Genomic DNA, 20,707 nt, shown 5'->3' on the forward strand with positions numbered 1-20,707 from the left:
AGCAGGGGGTTTGCTTTTGTCCGCTTCTACGACAAGCGTGATGCAGAGGATGCCATTGACGCCATGGATGGGGCCATCCTGGACGGGAGGGAGCTGCGCGTGCAGATGGCGAGATATTCCCGCCCCCCAGACTCGTATCGCCGGGGTGGGGGGACCAGCAATCGAAGGTCCACTCGCTACAGACGGAGTAGGAGGTTGGTATCCGCTTAGGGGTGGGGGGGCGTCGTGGAGTCCGGGAGAGTCCAGGAGTCCGGGAGAGTGTTAATATTTACAGGGGGGTCTCCGGGAGAGTGTTAATATTTACAGGGGGGTCTCCGGGAGAGTGTTAATATTTACAGGGGGGTCTCCGGGAGAGGGTTAATATTTACAGGGGGGTCTCCGGGAGAGTGTTAATATTTACAGGGGGGTCTCCGGGAGAGGGTTAATATTTACAGGGGGGTCTCCGGGAGAGTGTTAATATTTACAGGGGGGTCTCCGGGAGAGGGTTAATATTTACAGGGGGGTCTCCGGGAGAGTGTTAATATTTACAGGGGGGTCTCCGGGAGAGTGTTAATATTTACAGGGGGGTCTCCGGGAGTGTGTTAATATTTACAGGGGGGTCTCCGGGAGAGTGTTAATATTTACAGGGGGGTCTCCGGGAGAGTGTTAATATTTACAGGGGGGTCTCCGGGAGAGTGTTAATATTTACAGGGGGGTCTCCGGGAGAGGGTTAATATTTACAGGGGGGTCTCCGGGAGAGTGTTAATATTTACAGGGGGGTCTCCGGGAGAGGGTTAATATTTACAGGGGGGTCTCCGGGAGAGTGTTAATATTTACAGGGGGGTCTCCGGGAGAGGGTTAATATTTACAGGGGGGTCTCCGGGAGAGTGTTAATATTTACAGGGGGGTCTCCGGGAGAGTGTTAATATTTACAGGGGGGTCTCCGGGAGAGGGTTAATATTTACAGGGGGGTCTCCGGGAGAGGGTTAATATTTACAGGGGGGTCTCCGGGAGTGTGTTAATATTTACAGGGGGGTCTCCGGGAGAGTGTTTGTATTTGTTCCGAGCTGTTGTGTGTCGATGAGGTGGATTGACTGATGGATTTTCTGAGCTGTGGTTTGACTGCCTTTCTTTCAGTCCCAGGCGCAGACGTCGCAGCCGCTCCAGGACCCGCAGTCGGAGCAGGACCCGCTCCAGCAGATCCCGTTCCCGCTCCCGTTCCCGCTCCAGGTCCCGTTCCAAGAATGCTGCCCGGGGAAAGGGCGTGACCCGCTCCAAGCCTTCGCGATCCCTGTCCCGTTCCCGATCCAAATCGCCCTCCCCCGTCAAGTCGGGCAGCAAGTCCCGCTCCCGATCCCGGGAGCTGCAGCGAGGCCGGTCCGGCTCGCGTTCCCGGTCGCGCTCCGCCTCGCCCGGGATCCAGGGCTCGCCCGACCGGCAGCCCACCCCCAGGCGCGAGTCCTCTCCGGCCCGGGGAGGCTCCCGTTCGCCCCAGCGCTCGCCACCCTGCAAGGGCTCGCCGGAACGCCCGGAGTCTCCGGAGGAGGAAGGGGCGTGTCCCAGCTCCCCGACCAACTCAAAGTCGCCGGAGAAATCCCGCTCCGTCTCGCCAGAGAGGAATTCCGACTGTCGGTCGCGATCTCCGTCTCCCGTGAACATGGACGCAGAGTGACGGCGGCAACGCACGCTCGGAGGCCGTTCTCAACCAGGTGTGTTGGACACGGACGTGGGGCTTGGAGGCAGCGAGGTCTCGTCAGAGAGCCTGTGATCACGGGCGGGGGGGGGGAGGGTCTCCGGGAGAGGGTTAATATTTACAGGGGGGTCTCCGGGAGAGTGTTAATATTTACAGGGGGGTCTCCGGGAGGGTGTTAATATTTACAGGGGGGTCTCCGGGAGGGTGTTAATATTTACAGGGGGGTCTCCGGGAGAGTGTTAATATTTACAGGGGGGTCTCCGGGAGAGTGTTAATATTTACAGGGGGGTCTCCGGGAGAGGGTTAATATTTACAGGGGGGTCTCCGGGAGAGTGGTTAATATTTACAGGGGGGTCTCCGGGAGAGTGTTAATATTTACAGGGGGGTCTCCGGGAGAGTGTTAATATTTACAGGGGGGTCTCCGGGAGTGTGTTAATATTTACAGGGGGGTCTCCGGGAGAGGGTTAATATTTACAGGGGTGTCTCCGGGAGAGTGTTAATATTTACAGGGGGGTCTCCGGGAGTGTGTTAATATTTACAGGGGGGTCTCCGGGAGAGGGTTAATATTTACAGGGGGGTCTCCGGGAGAGGGTTAATATTTACAGGGGGGTCTCCGGGAGAGTGTTAATATTGACAGGGGGGTCTCCGGGAGAGTGTTAATATTTACAGGGGGGTCTCCGGGAGAGTGTTAATATTTACAGGGGGGTCTCCGGGAGTGTGTTAATATTTACAGGGGGGTCTCCGGGAGAGTGTTAATATTTACAGGGGGGTCTCCGGGAGAGTGTTAATATTTACAGGGGGGTCTCCGGGAGAGTTTTTAACGTTCCTTTCTGTGTTTCAGGGTTCCATGAATGTCCGTGAGGACTCTGGCGAGGAATCGTTTTAATGGGAGCAGAAGGAGTATCATTTAAGGATTCACATAGTCAGGAGTTTAAGGGGCAGAGGTTGTTTGAGTGGATGGCAGTGTGCCCGATTGTTTCTGTAACTGTCTCCCGCCAGTGTCAATCATTCTGCTTTATCTGTGTTTATATAAAAAAAAGGTAACAAAATACATCCTGCCGTCTCGTCACATTTATCTCCATCTGCGATCAGATGTCTCGGTCTGAGCTCTGTCCTTGGAAAGGCCGAGATTATCAGCAGGGAGTGCGTTTTATCCTCCGGAGCCTCTTCTGCCTTCCCCCTCCCCCCCCCAACGTGAAGTGCGATCGCAACAGACCTTCGGTGCAGGGCTATGGGGGGAGAACGGGGCAGTGGGATTAGTTTGGGGATTGATACAGGGCTATGGGGAGAGAGTGGGGCAGTGGGATTAGTTTGGGATTGATACAGGGCTATGGGGAGAGCGGGGCAGTGGGATTAGTTTGGTGATTGATACAGGGCTATGGGGAGTGAGTGGGGCAGTGGGATTAGTTTGGGCATCGATACAGGGCTATGGGGAGAGAGCGGGGCAGTGGGATTAGTTTGGGGATTGACACAGGGCTATGGGGAGGAGAGCGGGACAGTGGGATTAGTTTGGGATTGATACAGGGCTATGGGGAGAGAGCGGGGCAGTGGGATTAGTTTGGGATTGATACAGGGCTATGGGGAGAGAGCGGGTCAGTGGGATTAGTTTGGGGATTGATACAGGGCTATGGGGAGGGCGGGGCAGTGGAATTAGTTTGGGATTGATACAGGGCTATGGGGAGAGAGCGGGGCAGTGGGATTAGTTTGGGGATTGATACAGGGCTATGGGGAGAGCGGGGCAGTGGGATTAGTTTGGGGATTGATACAGGGCTATGGTGAGAGAGCGGGGCAGTGAGATTAGTTTGGGGATTGATACAGGGCTATGGGGAGAGTGGGGCAGTGGGATTAGTTTGGGGATTGATACAGGGCTATGGGGAGAGAGCGGGGCAGTGGGATTAGTTGGGGGATTGATACAGGATTATGGTGAGAGAGCGGGGCAGGCAATTAGTTTGGGGATTGATACAGGGCTATGGGGAGAGAGTGGGGCAGTGAGAATTAGTTGGGGATTGATACAGGGCTATGGGGAGAGAGTGGGGCAGTGGGATTAGTTTGGGGATTGATACAGGGCTATGGGGAGAGAGTGGGTCAGTGGGATTAGTTTGGGGATTGATACAGGGCTATGGGGAGAGAGTGAGGCAGTGGGATTAGTTTGGGGATTGATACAGGGCTATGGGGAGAGAGTGGGGCAGTGGGATTAGTTGGGGATTGATACAGGGCTATGGGGAGTGAGTGGGGCAGTGGGATTAGTTTGGGCATCGATACAGGGCTATGCGGAGAGAGCGGGGCAGTGGGATTAGTTTGGGGATTGATACAGGGCTATGGGGAGAGAGTGGGGCAGTGGGATTAGTTTGGGGATTGATACAGGGCTATGGGGGAGAGAGTGGGGCAGTGGGATTAGTTTGGGGATTGATACAGGGCTATGAGGAGAGAGTGAGGCAGTGGATTAGTTTGGGGATTGATACAGGGCTATGGGGAGAGAGCGGGGCCGTGGGATTAGTTTGGGATTGATATAGGGCTATGGGGAGAGGGTGGGCAGTGGGATTAGTTTGGGGATTGATACAGGGCTATGAGGAGGAGAGTGGGGCAGTGGGATTAGTTTGAGGATTGATACAGGGCTATGGGGAGAGAGTGGGGCCGTGGGATTAGTTGGGGATTGATACAGGGCTATGGGGAGAGAGTGGGGCAGTGGGATTAGTTTGGGGATTGATACAGGGCTATGGGGAGAGAGTGGGGCAGTGGGATTAGTTTGGGGATTGATACAGGGCTATGGGGAGAGAGTGGGGCAGTGGGATTAGTTTGGGGATTGATACAGGGCTATGGGGAGAGAGCGGGGCAGTGGGATTAGTTTGGTGATTGATACAGGGCTATGGGGAGAGAGTGGGGCAGTGGGATTAGTTTGGGATTGATACAGGGCTATGGGGAGAGCGGGGCAGTGGGATTAGTTTGGTGATTGATACAGGGCTATGGGGAGTGAGTGGGGCAGTGGGATTAGTTTGGGCATCGATACAGGGCTATGGGGAGAGAGCGGGGCAGTGGGATTAGTTTGGGGATTGACACAGGGCTATGGGGAGAGAGCGGGACAGTGGGATTAGTTGGGATTGATACAGGGCTATGGGGAGAGAGCGGGGCAGTGGGATTAGTTTGGGATTGATACAGGGCTATGGGGAGAGAGCGGGTCAGTGGGATTAGTTTGGGGATTGATACAGGGCTATGGGGAGGGCGGGGCAGTGGAATTAGTTTGGGGATTGATACAGGGCTATGGGGAGAGAGCGGGGCAGTGGGATTAGTTTGGGGATTGATACAGGGCTATGGGGAGAGCGGGGCAGTGGGATTAGTTTGGGGATTGATACAGGGCTATGGTGAGAGAGCGGGGCAGTGAGATTAGTTTGGGGATTGATACAGGGCTATGGGGAGAGTGGGGCAGTGGGATTAGTTTGGGGATTGATACAGGGCTATGGGAGAGAGCGGGGCAGTGGGATTAGTTTGGGGATTGATACAGGATATGGCGAGAGAGCGGGGCAGTGAGATTAGTTTGGGGCTTGATACAGGGCTATGGGGAGAGAGTGGGGCAGTGAGATTAGTTGGGGATTGATACAGGGCTATGGGGAGAGAGTGGGGCAGTGGGATTAGTTTGGGGATTGATACAGGGCTATGGGGAGAGAGTGGGTCAGTGGGATTAGTTTGGGGATTGATACAGGGCTATGGGGAGAGAGTGAGGCAGTGGGATTAGTTTCGGGGATTGATACAGGGCTATGGGGAGAGAGTGGGGCAGTGGGATTAGTTGGGGATTGATACAGGGCTATGGGGAGTGAGTGGGGCAGTGGGATTAGTTTGGGCATCGATACAGGGCTATGCGGAGAGAGCGGGGCAGTGGGATTAGTTTGGGGATTGATACAGGGCTATGGGGAGAGAGTGGGGCAGTGGGATTAGTTTGGGGATTGATACAGGGCTATGGGGAGAGAGTGGGGCAGTGGGATTAGTTTGGGGATTGACTCAGGGCTATGGGGAGAGAGTGAGGCAGTGGGATTAGTTTGGGGATTGATACAGGGCTATGGGGAGAGAGCGGGGCCGTGGATTAGTTTGGGATTGATATAGGGCTATGGGGAGAGGGTGGGCAGTGGGATTAGTTTGGGGATTGATACAGGGCTATGAGGAGAGAGTGGGGCAGTGGGATTAGTTTGAGGATTGATACAGGGCTATGGGGAGAGAGTGGGGCCGTGGGATTAGTTGGGGATTGATACAGGGCTATGGGGAGAGAGTGGGGCAGTGGGATTAGTTTGGGGATTGATACAGGGCTATGGGGAGAGAGTGGGGCAGTGGGATTAGTTTGGGGATTGATACAGGGCTATGGGGAGAGAGCGGGGCAGTGGGATTAGTTTGGGGATTGATACAGGGCTGTGGGGTGTGAGTGGGATTAGTTTGGGATTGATACAGGGCTATGGGGAGAGAGCGGGGCAGTGGGATTAGTTAGGGGATTGATACAGGGCTATGGGGAGAGAGTGGGATTAGTTTGGGGATTGATACAGGGCTATGCGGGGAGAGCGGGGCAGGTGGGATTAGTTTGGGATTGATACAGGGCTATGGGGAGAGAGCGGGGCAGTGGATTAGTTAGGGGATTGATACAGGGCTATGGGGAGAGAGTGGGATTAGTTTGGGGATTGATACAGGGCTATGCGGAGAGAGCGGGGCAGTGGGATTAGTTTGGGGATTGATACAGGGCTATGGGGAGAGAGTGGGGCAGTGGGATTAGTTTGGGGATTGATACAGGGCTATGGGGAGAGAGTGGGGGCAGTGGGATTAGTTTGGGGATTGACTCAGGGCTATGGGGAGAGAGTGAGGCAGTGGGATTAGTTTGGGGATTGATACAGGGCTATGGGGAGAGAGCGGGGCCGTGGGATTAGTTTGGGATTGATATAGGGCTATGGGGAGAGGGTGGGCAGTGGGATTAGTTTGGGGATTGATACAGGGCTATGAGGAGAGAGTGGGGCAGTGGGATTAGTTTGAGGATTGATACAGGGCTATGGGGAGAGAGTGGGGCCGTGGGATTAGTTGGGGATTGATACAGGGCTATGGGGAGAGAGTGGGGCAGTGGGATTAGTTTGGGGATTGATACAGGGCTATGGGGAGAGAGTGGGGCAGTGGGATTAGTTTGGGGATTGATACAGGGCTATGGGGAGAGAGTGGGGCAGTGGGATTAGTTTGGGGATTGATACAGGGCTATGGGGAGAGAGCGGGGCAGTGGGATTAGTTTGGTGATTGATACAGGGCTATGGGGAGAGAGCGGGGCAGTGGGATTAGTTTGGTGATTGATACAGGGCTATGGGGAGAGAGTGGGGCAGTGGGATTAGTTTGGGATTGATACAGGGCTATGGGGAGAGCGGGGCAGTGGGATTAGTTTGGTGATTGATACAGGGCTATGGGGAGAGAGTGGGGCAGTGGGATAGTTTGGGCATCGATACAGGGCTATGGGGAGAGAGCGGGGCAGTGGGATTAGTTTGGGGATTGACACAGGGCTATGGGGAGAGAGCGGGACAGTGGGATTAGTTGGGATTGATACAGGGCTATGGGGAGAGAGCGGGGCAGTGGGATTAGTTTGGGATTGATACAGGGCTATGGGGGGAGAGAGCGGGGCATTGGGATTAGTTTGGGGATTGATACAGGGGCTTTGGGAGGGCCGGGGCAGTGGAATTAGTTTGGGGATTGATACAGGGCTAGGGGAGAGAGCGGGGCAGTGTGATTAGTTTGGGGATTGATACAGGGCTATGGGGAGAGCGGGGCAGTGGGATTCGTTTGGGGATTGATACAGGGCTATGGTGAGAGAGCGGGGCAGTGGAGATTAGTTTGGGGATTGATACAGGGCTATGGGGAGAGTGGGGCAGTGGGATTAGTTTGGGGATTGATACAGGGCTATGGGGAGAGAGCGGGGCAGTGGGATTAGTTTGGGGATTGATACAGGATTATGGTGAGAGAGCGGGGCAGTCAGATTAGTTTGGGGATTGATACAGGGCTATGGGGAGAGAGTGGGGCAGTGAGATTAGTTGGGGATTGATACAGGGCTATGGGGAGAGAGTGGGGCAGTGGGATTAGTTTGGGGATTGATACAGGGCTATGGGGAGAGAGTGGGTCAGTGGGATTAGTTTGGGGATTGATACAGGGCTATGGGGAGAGAGTGAGGCAGTGGGATTAGTTTGGGGATTGATACAGGGCTATGGGGAGAGAGTGGGGCAGTGGGATTAGTTGGGGATTGATACAGGGCTATGGGGAGTGAGTGGGGCAGTGGGATTAGTTTGGGCATCGATACAGGGCTATGCGGAGAGAGCGGGGCAGTGGGATTAGTTTGGGGATTGATACAGGGCTATGGGGAGAGAGTGGGGCAGTGGGATTAGTTTGGGGATTGATACAGGGCTATGGGGAGAGAGTGGGGCAGTGGGATTAGTTTGGGGATTGACTCAGGGCTATGGGGGAGAGAGTGAGGCAGTGGGATTAGTTTGGGGATTGATACAGGGCTATGGGGAGAGAGTGGGGCCGTGGGATTAGTTTGGGATTGATATAGGGCTATGGGGAGAGGGTGGGCAGTGGGATTAGTTTGGGGATTGATACAGGGCTATGAGGAGAGAGTGGGGCAGTGGGATTAGTTTGAGGATTGATACAGGGCTATGGGGAGAGAGTGGGGCCGTGGGATTAGTTGGGGATTGATACAGGGCTATGGGGAGAGAGTGGGGCAGTGGGATTAGTTTGGGGATTGATACAGGGCTATGGGGAGAGAGTGGGGCAGTGGGATTAGTTTGGGGATTGATTACAGGCTATGGGGAGAGAGTGGGGCAGTGGGATTAGTTTGGGGATTGATACAGGGCTATGGGGAGAGAGCGGGGCAGTGGGATTAGTTTGGTGATTGATACAGGGCTATGGGGAGAGAGCGGGGCAGTGGGATTAGTTTGGTGATTGATACAGGGCTATGGGGAGAGAGCGGGGCAGTGGGATTAGTTTGGGGATTGATACAGGGCAATGTGGAGAGAGTGGGGCAGTGGGATTAGTTTGGGGATTGATACAGGGCAATGGGGAGAGCGGGCGCAGTGGGATTAGTTTGGGGATTGATACAGGGCTATGGGGAGAGAGTGGGGCAGTGGGATTAGTTTGGGGATTGACACAGGGCTGTGGGGAGAGTGGGGCAGTGGGATTAGTTTGGGGATTGATACAGGGCTATGGGGAGAGAGTGGGGCAGTGGGATTAGTTTGGGGATTGATACAGGGTCATGGGGAAAGAGTGGGGCAGTGGGATTAGTTTGGGGATTGATACAGGGCTATGGGGAGAGAGCGGGGCAGTGGGATTAGTTTGGGGATTGATACAGGGCTGTGGGGTGTGAGTGGGATTAGTTTGGGATTGATACAGGGCTATGGGGAGAGAGCGGGGCAGTGGGATTAGTTAGGGGATTGATACAGGGCTATGGGGAGAGAGTGGGATTAGTTTGGGGATTGATACAGGGCTATGCGGGGAGAGCGGGGCAGTGGGATTAGTTTGGGGATTGATACAGGGCTATGGGGAGAGAGCGGGGCAGTGGGATTAGTTAGGGGATTGATACAGGGCTATGGGGAGAGAGTGGGATTAGTTTGGGGATTGATACAGGGCTATGCGGGGAGAGCGGGGCAGTGGGATTAGTTTGGGATTGATACAGGGCTATGGGGAGAGAGTGGGGCAGTGGGATTAGTTTGGGATTGATACAGGGCTATGTGGAGTGGATGGGGCAGTGGGATTAGTTTGGGGGATTGATACAGGGCTATGGGGAGAGAGCGGGGCAGTGGGATTAGTTTGGGATTGATACAGGGCTATGGGGAGAGAGCGGGACAGTGGGATTAGTTTGGGATTGATACAGGGCTATGTGGAGAGGACGGGGCAGTGGGATTAGTTTGGGGATTGATACAGGGCTATGGGGAGAGAGCGGGGCAGTGGGATTAGTTTGGGGATTGATACAGGGCTATGGGGAGTGAGTGGGGTAGTGGGATTAGTTTGGGGGATTGATACAGGGCTATGGGGAGAGAGCGGGGCAGTGGGATTAGTTTGGGATTGATACAGGGCTATGGGGGCGTGGGGCAGTGGGATTAGTTTGGGATTGATACAGGGCTGTGGGGAGGGAGCGGGGCAGTGGGATTAGTTTGGGGATTGATACAGGGCTATGGGGAGAGAGCGGGGGCAGTGAGGTTAGTTTGGGATTGATACAGGGCTATGGGGAGAGTGGGACAGTGGGATTAGTTTGGGGATTGATACAGGGCTATGGGGAGAGAGTGTGGACAGTGGGATTAGTTTGGGGATAGATACAGGGCTATGGGGAGAGAGTGGGGCAGTGGGATTAGTTTGGGGATTGGTACAGGGCTATGGGGAGAGAGCAGGGCAGTGGGATTAGTTTGGGGATTGATACAGGGCTATGGGGAGAGAGCGGGGCAGTGGGATTAGTTTGGGGATTGATACAGGGCTATGGGGAGAGAGCGGGGCAGTGGGATTAGTTTGGGGATTGATACAGGGCTATGGGGAGAGCGGGGCAGTGGGATTAGTTTGGGGATTGATACAGGGCTGTGGGATGATCGTGGGGCAGTGGGATTAGTTTGGGGATTGATACTGGGCTATGGGGAAGTGGGATTAGTTTGGGGATTGATACAGGGCTATGGGGAAGTGGGATTAGTCTGGGATTGATACAGGGCTATGGGGCAGTGGGATTAGTTTGGGGATTGATAAATGGTTGAGAAGTCATGAACTCTCCATGACGGTGGAATTGAAACATTCTGCGATACCACCAGCAGCACATTGTCAGCATAAAGCGGGACGTCCGAGTCAAGTTGGAGGCCATTCAGCCCGTTGAGTGTGCTCCGACCCTCCGAAAGAGCTCCCTGTCCCCCGTAACGCCAACCTGCACATTTTGAGACGTGGTTGGGGGGGGGGGGGGCGATAATCTTTTATCGCGGCCAGTCCGTCTTTGGACTGCGGGAGGAAACCGGAGCACCCGGATGAAACCCACGCAGGCACAGGGAGAACGTGCAGACTCCGCAAGGTTATGGGCCAGGGTTTAGAGAACCCCAGAGTGTATCATGGAGTTCACCTGACCCACAACTTTTAATAGATTGTGGTATGGGGAGCACACGTCCCACTCTACAGATGTGATGAAACAGAGATCTAAGTTAATCTCACTGCCCCGGCCATTTCTTTTTTTTAAAATAACTTTTATTGAAATTTTTACAAAATATAAACATCTTGACTCTATTAACAAACAGCCGCGATAACACCCCAAGAACAATACCCCCCCCCCCCCCCCAACTTCAAGAGCAACTTCAAACAAAAGGAAAAAGAAAAAAAAAACAACATCACCCAAACAACAAAAGGGAAAGAGATAGCACCCGCCACATCCCACATACCCATGTACACAGTTCTCCCTCCCCCCAATCCAAACCCCCTCCCTCCCCCCGGGTTGCTGCTGCTGTCGGCCTATTTCCCTACCGTTCTGCCAGGAAGTCCAGGAAAGGCTGCCACCGCCTAAAGAACCCTTGTACTGATCCCCTCAGGGCAAATTGCACCCTCTCCAATTTAATGAACCCCCGCCATATCCGAGATCCAGGCCTCCACGCTTGGGGGCCTCGCATCCTTCCATTGGAGCAAGATCCTCCGCCGGGCTACTAGGGACGCAAAGGCCAGAACACCGGCCTCTTTCGCCTCCTGCACTCCCGGCTCCACTGCAACCCCAAACATTGCGAGTCCCCAGCCTGGCTCGACCCTGGATCCCACCACCCTCGACACCGTCCTTGCTACCCCGTTCCAAAACTCCCCCAACGCTGGGCATGCCCAAAACATATGGGCGTGGTTCGCTGGGCTCCCTGGGCACCTAGCACACCTGTCCTCGCCCCCGAAAAACCTACTCATCCTCGACCCAGTCATGTGGGCCCTATGCAGCCCCTTGAACTGTATGAGGCTAAGCCTCGCACAGGAAGAGGAGGAATTCACACTCTCCAGGGCATCCGCCCACGTCCCCTCCTCAATCTCCTCACCCAGCTCCTCTTCCCATTTACCCTTCAGTTCCTCCACCGAGGCCTCGTCTACCTCCTGCATCACCCGGTATATGTCCGAAATCCTCCCTCCCTCCAACCCACACCCCCGAGAGCACCCTGTCCCGTACCCCACGTGGGGGCAACAAGGGGAACCCCTCCACCTGCCGCCTGGCAAACGCCCTAATCCCAAGCCATTTCTTAAAGGTACACTCGCATGACACCTCCCCCCCAAGAAAAAAAAATAAACCATCAACTTCAAGATGCTTTCATTTTTCACTATCCTTTAAGAAATGTTGACCGTGAATTTAACAAAACAAAACACGCAAAACACATTTTAGATCTTGCAACTGGAATCCCTCTCGATTGACAGTCTCTTTGGTCAAGAAGGTCTCTGTACGATCCACCTATTTCGCCACGCCTCAGCATTTCTCTTTATGGTCAGGTACTTCAGTTCGATCCAATCACAGTCTCCTGTGATTCTCCAACACAGCTCCATTGGTTATCACCGCCGTTCACCCTTCAAATGCCTGTTGACACTCCGCTGCCCACTGAAATGTGCAACGTTTCTTCAGGAAGTCTGTCAGTGTAACAACCACGCTGCAAAAATGTGGCACAAATTCTCGATACAATCCACTCGAGCCAAGAAACCGCATTATTTCCTTTCCTCTTGACGGTATCGCAAACCCCTCAATAACTTGGTTTCATAATCCGTGGGGCCACTCGTCCCTGTCCGATTGTATGGCCACGGAAAGTGACTTAAGAACTAGGAGCAGGAGTAGGCCATCTGGCCCCTCGAGCCTGCTCCGCCATTCAATGAGATCATGGCTGATCTTTTGTGGACTCAGCTCCACTTTCCGGCCCGAACACCATAACCCTTAATCCCTTTATTCTTCAAAAAACTATCTATCTTTACCTTAAAAACATGTAATGAAGGAGCCTCAACTGCTTCACTGGGCAAGGAATTCCATAGATTCACAACCCTTTGGGTGAAGAAGTTCCTCCTAAACTCAGTCCTAAATCTACTTCCCCTTATTTTGAGGCTATGCCCCCTAGTTCTGCTGTCACCCGCCAGTGGAAACAACCTGCCCGCATCTATCCTATCTATTCCCTTCATAATTTTAAATGTTTCTATAAGATCCCCCCTCATCCTTCTAAATTCCAACGAGTACAGTCCCAGTCTACTCAACCTCTCCTCATAATCCAATCCCTTCAGCTCTGGGATTAACCTAGTGAATCTCCTCTGCACACCCTCCAGCGCCAGTACGTCCTTTCTCAAGTAAGGAGACCAAAACTGAACACAATACTCCAGGTGTGGCCGCACTAACACCTTATACAATTGCAACATAACCTCCCTAGTCTTAAACTCCATCCCTCTAGCAATGAAGGACAAAATTCCCTTTGCCTTCTTAATCACCTGTAAACCAACTTTCTGTGACTCATGCACTAGCACACCCAGGTCTCTCTGCACAGCGGCATGCTTTAATATTTTATCGTTTAAATAATAATCCCGTTTGCTGTTATTCCTACCAAAATGGATAACCTCACATTTGTCAACATTGTATTCCATCTGCCAGACCCTAGCCCATTCACTTAACCTATCCAAATCCCTCTGCAGACTTCCAGTATCCTCTGCACTTGCGTCATAATATCCACTCGTGTATACAATGAGGTGCAGACAGGCCGTGATTGACACAAAGGATGACCAGTAAGCACACAGCACAGAGCAGCCAATCACCAGACAGGGCACGATCACTATAAAGCCAGAGGGCGCTACGTTTCCTGCTCTCTTGGGACACAGCCACTGAGACAGTCAGAGTCCACCAGCTAGCAAGTGCAAGCACCACGCGGTAGCTCGTAAGTCTGGTCAGGCTACTACAAGGTCACCGGTCAGATCTGTATAGTGTCGACCCACAGCTGAATCTGTCTAGCAGTTCTATAGTTGAATAAAACAAGAGTTGCAGTCCACGTCGAACCAACCTGCCTAACACATCAATTTGGGCGTTTTCCAAATTCACTTTTGGCTAGTTTTATCACCAAGCCCGCTCTCCTGAATTCGATCGAACAACGCCATCAGATGTTTTGAAATGTTCTTCCCACGTCTGGCTGAAAATGACCAGATCGTCGATGTCCACCGCAAAATTGGGTAATCCTGAAGCAACTTTGTTAGCTCACCGTTGAAATGTGGCTGGGACGTTTTTCATGCCCCAACTTTGAATTGGTATATACCATCTGGAAATCTCCCATCGCCCGAACAGTGACCTTCTCAAGACGAACTTAATCTTCTCCAGGCCGAGAAATCTTTCGATTAAAGGTACCTGCCAGCAACCTTTTAAGTAAATCCAGTTTGAGGGCCGCACGGTGGCCCAGTGGGTTTGCCGAGGTCCCAGGTTCGATCCCGGCTCTGGGTCACTGTCCGTGTGGAGTTTGCACATTCTCCCCGTGTCTGCGTGGGTCTCGCCCCCACAACCCAACCGAACACAACACAACCAAAGGGTAGGCGAATTGGCCACGCTAAATTGCCCCTTAATTGGAAAAAATGAAAATCGCTTATTGTCACGAGTAGGCTTCAATGAAGTTACTGTGAAAAGCCCCTAGTCGCCACATTCCGGCGCCTGTCCGGGGAGGCTGGTACGGGAATGAATTGGGTACTTTAGAACATAACACGTAGAACAGTACAGCACAGAACAGGCCCATCGGCCCTCGATGTTGTGCCGAGCAATGATCACCCTACTCAAACCCACGTATCCACCCTATACCCGTAACCCAACAACCCCCCCCTTAACCTTACTTTTTTTTTAGGACACTACGGGCAATTTAGCATGGCCAATCCTAGGATGTTGCCTGGTATGGAGGGAAGGTCTTACGAGGAAAGGCTCAGGGAATTTAGGTTGTTTTCGTTAGAGAGGAGAAGGCTGAGAGGTGACTTAATAGAGACATATAAGATAGTCAGAGGGTTAGATAGGGTGGACAGTGAGAGTCTTTTTCCTCGGATGGTGATGACCAACACGAGGGGACATAGCTTTAAATTGAGGGGTGGTAGATATAGGACAGATGTCAGAGGCAGTTTCTTTACTCAGAGAGTAGTAGGGGTGTGGAACGCCCTGCCTGCAACAGTAGTAGACTCGCCAACTTTAAGGGCATTTAAGTGCTCACTGGATAGACATATGGATGAAAATGGAATAGTGTAGGTCAGATAGGCTTCAGATGGTTTCACAGGTCGGCGCAACATCGAGGGCCGAAGGGCCCGTACTGCGCTGTAGTGTTCTATGTTCTATGTAATCCACCTAACCCGCACATCTTTGGACTGTGGGAGGAAACCGGAGCACCCGGAGGAAACCCACGCACACACGGGGAGGACGTGCAGACTCCGCACAGACAGTGACCCAGCCGGGAATCGAACCTGGGACCCTGGAGCTGTGAAGCATTTATGCTAACCACCATGCTACCGTGCTGCCCCAAAATTTCACAAAAAAAAAGTAAATCCAGTTTGGAAATAAAAGCTGATTGTCCCACTTTCTCAATGCAATACTCCAAACGTGGGATAGGATAAGAGTCTGTTCTTGTAACCTTTCTATAGTCCACACACAGCTGTTGGGTACCGTCTGGTTTTGGTACCATCACAATGGGTGAGCTCCATCGGCTGCAACCCACTTCAATTATGCCATTTTTCAGCATACTCTCAATCTCTTTGTTAATCTGAGCCAATTTTAAAGGGTTAAGTCGATATGGATGTTGTTTAATTGGAACAGCATTTCCCAAATCTACACAGTATGGGAAGAGATATAATTGGGGGAGGGGTAATTATACTGCGATTAGACAGGAGCTCAGGAGCATAAAGTGGGAACAATTGTTCTTGGGGAAATGCACAACAGTAATAAGAACATAAGAACTAGGAGCAGGAGTCGGCCATCTGGCCCCTCGAGCCTGCTCCGCCATTCAATTAGATCATGGCTGATCTTTTGTGGACTCAGCTCCACTTTCCGGCCCGAACACCATAACCCTTAATCCCTTTATTCTTCAAAAAACTACCTATCTTTACCTTAAAAACGTAATGAAGGAGCCTCAACTGCTTCACTGGGCAAGGAATTCCATAGATTCACAACCCTTTGGGTGAAGAAGTTCCTCCTAAACTCAGTCCTAAATCTACTTCCCCTTATTTTGAGGCTATGTCCCCTAGTTCTGCTGTCACCCGCCAGTGGAAACAACCTGCCCGCATCTATCCTATCTATTCCCTTCATAATTTTAAATGTTTCGATAAGATCCCCCCTCATCCTTCTAAATTCCAACGAGTACAGTCCCAGTCTACTCGACCTCTCCTCTTAATCCAACCCCTTCAGCTCTGGGATTAACCGAGTGAATCTCCTCTGCACACCCTCCAGCGCCAGTACGTCCTTTCTCAAGTAAGGAGACCAAAACCGAACACAATACTCCAGGTGTGGCCGCACTAACACCGTGTACAATTGCAGCATTACCTCCCTAGTCTTAAACTCCATCCCTCCAGCAATGAAGGACAAAATTCCCTTTGCCTTCTTAATCACCTGTAAACCAACTTTCTGTGACTCATGCACTAGCACACCCAGGTCTCTCTGCACAGCGGCACGCTTTAATATTTTATCGTTTAAATAATAATCCCGTTTGCTGTTATTCCTACCAAAATGGATAACCTCACATTTGTCAACATTGTATTCCATCTGCCAGACCCGAGCCCATTCACTTAACCTATCCAAATCCCTCTGCAGACTTCCAGTATCCTCTGCACTTGCGTCATAATATCCACTCGTGTATACAATGAGGTGCAGACAGGCCGTGATTGACACAAAGGATGACCAGTAAGCACACAGCACAGAGCAGCCAATCACCAGACAGGACACGACCACTATAAAGCCAGAGGGCGCTAGGTTTCCCGCTCTCTCGGGACACAGCCACTGAGACAGTCAGAGTCCACCAGCTAGCAAGTGCAAGCACCACGCGGTAGCTCGTAAGTCTGGTCAGGCTGCTACAAGGTCACCGGTCAGATCTGTATAGTGTCGACCCACAGCTGAATCTGTCTAGCAGTTCTCTAGTTGAATGAAACAGAGTTGCAGTCCACGTCGAACCAACCTGCCTAACACGTCAATTTGGGCTTTTCCAAATTCACTTTTGGCTAGTTTTATCACCGAGCCCGCTCTCCTGAATTCGATCGAACAACGCCATCAGATGTTTGAAATGTTCTTCCCACGTCTGGCTGAAAATGACCAGATCGTAGATGTCCACCGCAAAATTGGGTAATCCTGAAGCAACTTTGTTAGCTCACCGTTGAAATGTGGCTGGGACGTTTTTCATGCCCCAACTTTGAATTGGTATATACCATCTGGAAATCTCCCATCGCCCGAACAGTGACCTTCTCAAGACGAACTTAATCTTCTCCAGGCCGAGAAATCTTTCGATTAAAGGTACCTGCCAGCAACCTTTTAAGTAAATCCAGTTTGAGGGCCGCACGGTGGCCCAGTGGGTTTGCCGAGGTCCCAGGTTCGATCCCGGCTCTGGGTCACTGTCCGTGTGGAGTTTGCACATTCTCCCCGTGTCTGCGTGGGTCTCGCCCCCACAACCCAACCAAACACAACACAACCAAAGGGTAGGCGAATTGGCCACGCTAAATTGCCCCTTAATTGAAAAAAATGAAAATCGCTTATTGTCACGAGTAGGCTTCAATTAAGTTACTGTGAAAAGCCCCTAGTCGCCACATTCCGGCGCCTGTCCAGGGAGGCTGGTACGGGAATGAATTGGGTACTTTAGAACATAAAACATAGAACAGTACAGCACAGAACAGGCACTTCGGCCCTCGATGTTGTGCCGAGCAATGATCACCCTACTCAAACCCACGTATCCACCCTATACCCGTAACCCAACAACCCCCCCCTTAACCTTACTTTTTTTTTAGGACACTACGGGCAATTTAGCATGGCCAATCCTAGGATGTTGCCTGGTATGGAGGGAAGGTCTTACGAGGAAAGGCTCAGGGAATTGAGGTTGTTTTCGTTAGAGAGGAGAAGGCTGAGAGGTGACTTAATAGAGACATATAAGATAGTCAGAGGGTTAGATAGGGTGGACAGTGAGAGTCTTTTTCCTCGGATGGTGATGACCAACACGAGGGGACATAGCTTTAAATTGAGGGGTGATAGATATAGGAAAGATATCAGAGGCAGTTTCTTTACTCAGAGAGTAGTAGGGGTGTGGAACGCCCTGCCTGCAATAGTAGTAGACTCGCCAACTTTAAGGGCATTTAAGTGCTCACTGGATAGACATATGGATGAAAATGGAATAGTGTAGGTCAGATAGGCTTCAGATGGTTTCACAGGTCGGCACAACATCGAGGGCCGAAGGGCCCGTACTGCGCTGTTATGTTCTATGTAATCCACCCAACCTGCACATCTTTGGACTGTGGGAGGAAACCGGAGCACCCGGAGGAAACCCACGCACACACGGGGAGGACGTGCAGACTCCGCACAGACAGTGACCCAGCCGGGAATCGCACCTGGGACCCTGGAGCTGTGAAGCATTTATGCTAACCACCATGCTACCGTGCTGCCCCAAAATTTCACAAAAAAAAGGTAAATCCAGTTTGGAAATAAAAGCTGATTGTCCCACTTTCTCAATGCAATACTCCAAACGTGGGATAGGATAAGAGTCTGTTCTTGTAACCTTTCTATAGTCCACACACAGCTGTTGGGTACCGTCTGGTTTTGGTACCATCACAATGGGTGAGCTCCATCGGCTGCAACCCACTTCAATTATGCAATTTTTAAGCATACTCTCAATCTCTTTGTTAATCTGAGCCAATTTTAAAGGGTTAAGTCGATATGGATGTTGTTTAATTGGAACAGCATTTCCCAAATCTACACTATATGGGAAGAGATATAATTGGGGGAGGGGTAATTATACTGCTATTAGACAGGAGCTCAGGAGCATAAAGTGGGAACAATTGTTCTTGGGGAAATGCACAACAGTAATAAGAACATAAGAACTAGGAGCAGGAGTAGACCATCTGGCCCCTCGAGCCTGCTCCGCCATTCAATGAGATCATGGCTGATCTTTTGTGGACTCAGCTCCACTTTCCGGCCCGAACACCATAACCCTTAATCCCTTTATTCTTCAAAAAACTATCTATCTTTACCTTAAAAACATGTAATGAAGGAGCCTCAACTGCTTCACTGGGCAAGGAATTCCATAGATTCACAACCCTTTGGGTGAAGAAGTTCCTCCTAAACTCAGTCCTAAATCTACTTCCCCTTATTTTGAGGCTATGTCCCCTAGTTCTGCTGTCACCCGCCAGTGGAAACAACCTGCCCGCATCTATCCTATCTATTCCCTTCATAATTTTAAATGTTTCTATAAGATCCCCCCTCATCCTTCTAAATTCCAACGAGTACAGTCCCAGTCTACTCAACCTCTCCTCGTAATCCAACCCCTTCAGCTCTGGGATTAACCTAGTGAATCTCCTCTGCACTCCCTCCAGCGCCAGTACGTCCTTTCTCAAGTAAGGAGACCAAAACTGAACACAATACTCCAGGTGTGGCCTCACTAACACCTTATACAATTGCAACATAACCTCCCTAGTAATGTGGGGATTGTTTAAGGAGCACTTGCTGCGAGTGTTGGATAGCTTTGTTCCACTGAGACAAGGAAGGAATGGTAAGGTGAGGGAGCCTTGGATGACAAGAGAAGTGGATCTTCTAGTCAAGTGGAAGAAGGAAGCTTGCGTAAGGTTGAGGGAGCAAGGATCTGACTCGGCTCTAGAGGGTTACAAGGTAGCCAGGAAGGAACTCAAAAATGGACTGAGGAGAGCTAGAAGGGGGCATGAAAAAGCCCTGGCGTGAAGGATTAGGGAAAACCCCAAGGCGTTCTACACTTACGCGAGAAATAAGAGGATGATCAGAGTGAGAGTAGAGCCGATCAGGGATAGTGGAGAGAACTTGTGCCTAGAGTCTGAGGAGATCGGGGAGGCAGAAATGAATACTTTGCTTCAGTATTCACTCGAGACAAGGACCTTGTTTCTCGTGAGAAACAAGGTTAATAGACTCAAACAGGTTGATATTAAGAAGGAGGATGTGCTGGAAATTTTGAAAAGCATCAGGATAGATAAGTCCCCTGGGCCAGACGGGATATACCCAAGGATACTACGGGAAGCGAGGGAGGAGATTGCTGCACCGTTGCCGATGATCTTTGCCTCCTCACTCTCCACTGGAGTAGTACCGGATGATGGAGCACCTTACTTTTTAGGACACTACGGGCAATTTAGCCTGGCCAATCCACCCTAACCCGCACATATTTGGACTGTGGGAGGAAAGCGGAGCACCCGGAGGAAACCCACGCACACAGGGGGAGGACGTGCAGACTCCACACAGACAGTGACCCACCCGGGAATCGAACCTGGGACCCTGGAGCTGTGAAGCATTTATGCTAACCACCATGCTACCCTGCTGCCCCTTCGACGAACGGTTGCCAACTCTGGGTGAACCCGAACAGTGACCCTCTCAGGGCGAACTTAATCTTCTCCAGACAGAGAAAGCTAGCCATGGTTCGCTGGCCCTCCCGCACAGTTTATACATCTGTCTTCCACCCCAAAGAATCTACTCACCCGTGCCACTGTCATGTGGGCCCGATGGACCACCTTGAATTGGATCAAGCTGAGCCTGGCACATGTAGCGGTCGAGTTGACTCTGCTCAACGCGTCCGCCCATAAGCCATCCTCCATCTCTTCCCCCAAGCTCCTCCTCCCACTTCAACTCGGTCTGCATCTCCTCCGTCCCCGTGAGTTCTTTGCAAATGTCCGAGATGCTCCCCTCTCCCACCCATCCCCTAGACACCACCCTATCCTGGATCCCCCTTAGTGGCAGGAGTGGGAGGGACGATACCTGCCTGCGCAGGAAGACCTACACCTGTAAATATCTACATCTGTTTCCCCATGCCAACCCAATCTTCTCCTCCAGTGCCCTCAAGCCACCTCTAAGAACAGGTCCAGCATCCT

General features: G+C 51.8%; 1 long non-coding RNA gene across 1 annotated transcript; it reads left to right on the forward strand.

The window, feature by feature from the left end:
* On the forward strand, positions 1-2,725 carry LOC119960796. The gene is made up of 3 exons (XR_005459520.1): positions 1-194; positions 1,117-1,688; positions 2,514-2,725. It is a non-coding gene; the product is annotated as an uncharacterized LOC119960796 (long non-coding RNA).
* Positions 2,726-20,707: the final 17,982 nt, after the last annotated feature.

This window comes from Scyliorhinus canicula, unplaced genomic scaffold, assembly GCF_902713615.1.
Source record: "Scyliorhinus canicula unplaced genomic scaffold, sScyCan1.1, whole genome shotgun sequence".
NCBI lineage: Eukaryota > Metazoa > Chordata > Chondrichthyes > Carcharhiniformes > Scyliorhinidae > Scyliorhinus > Scyliorhinus canicula.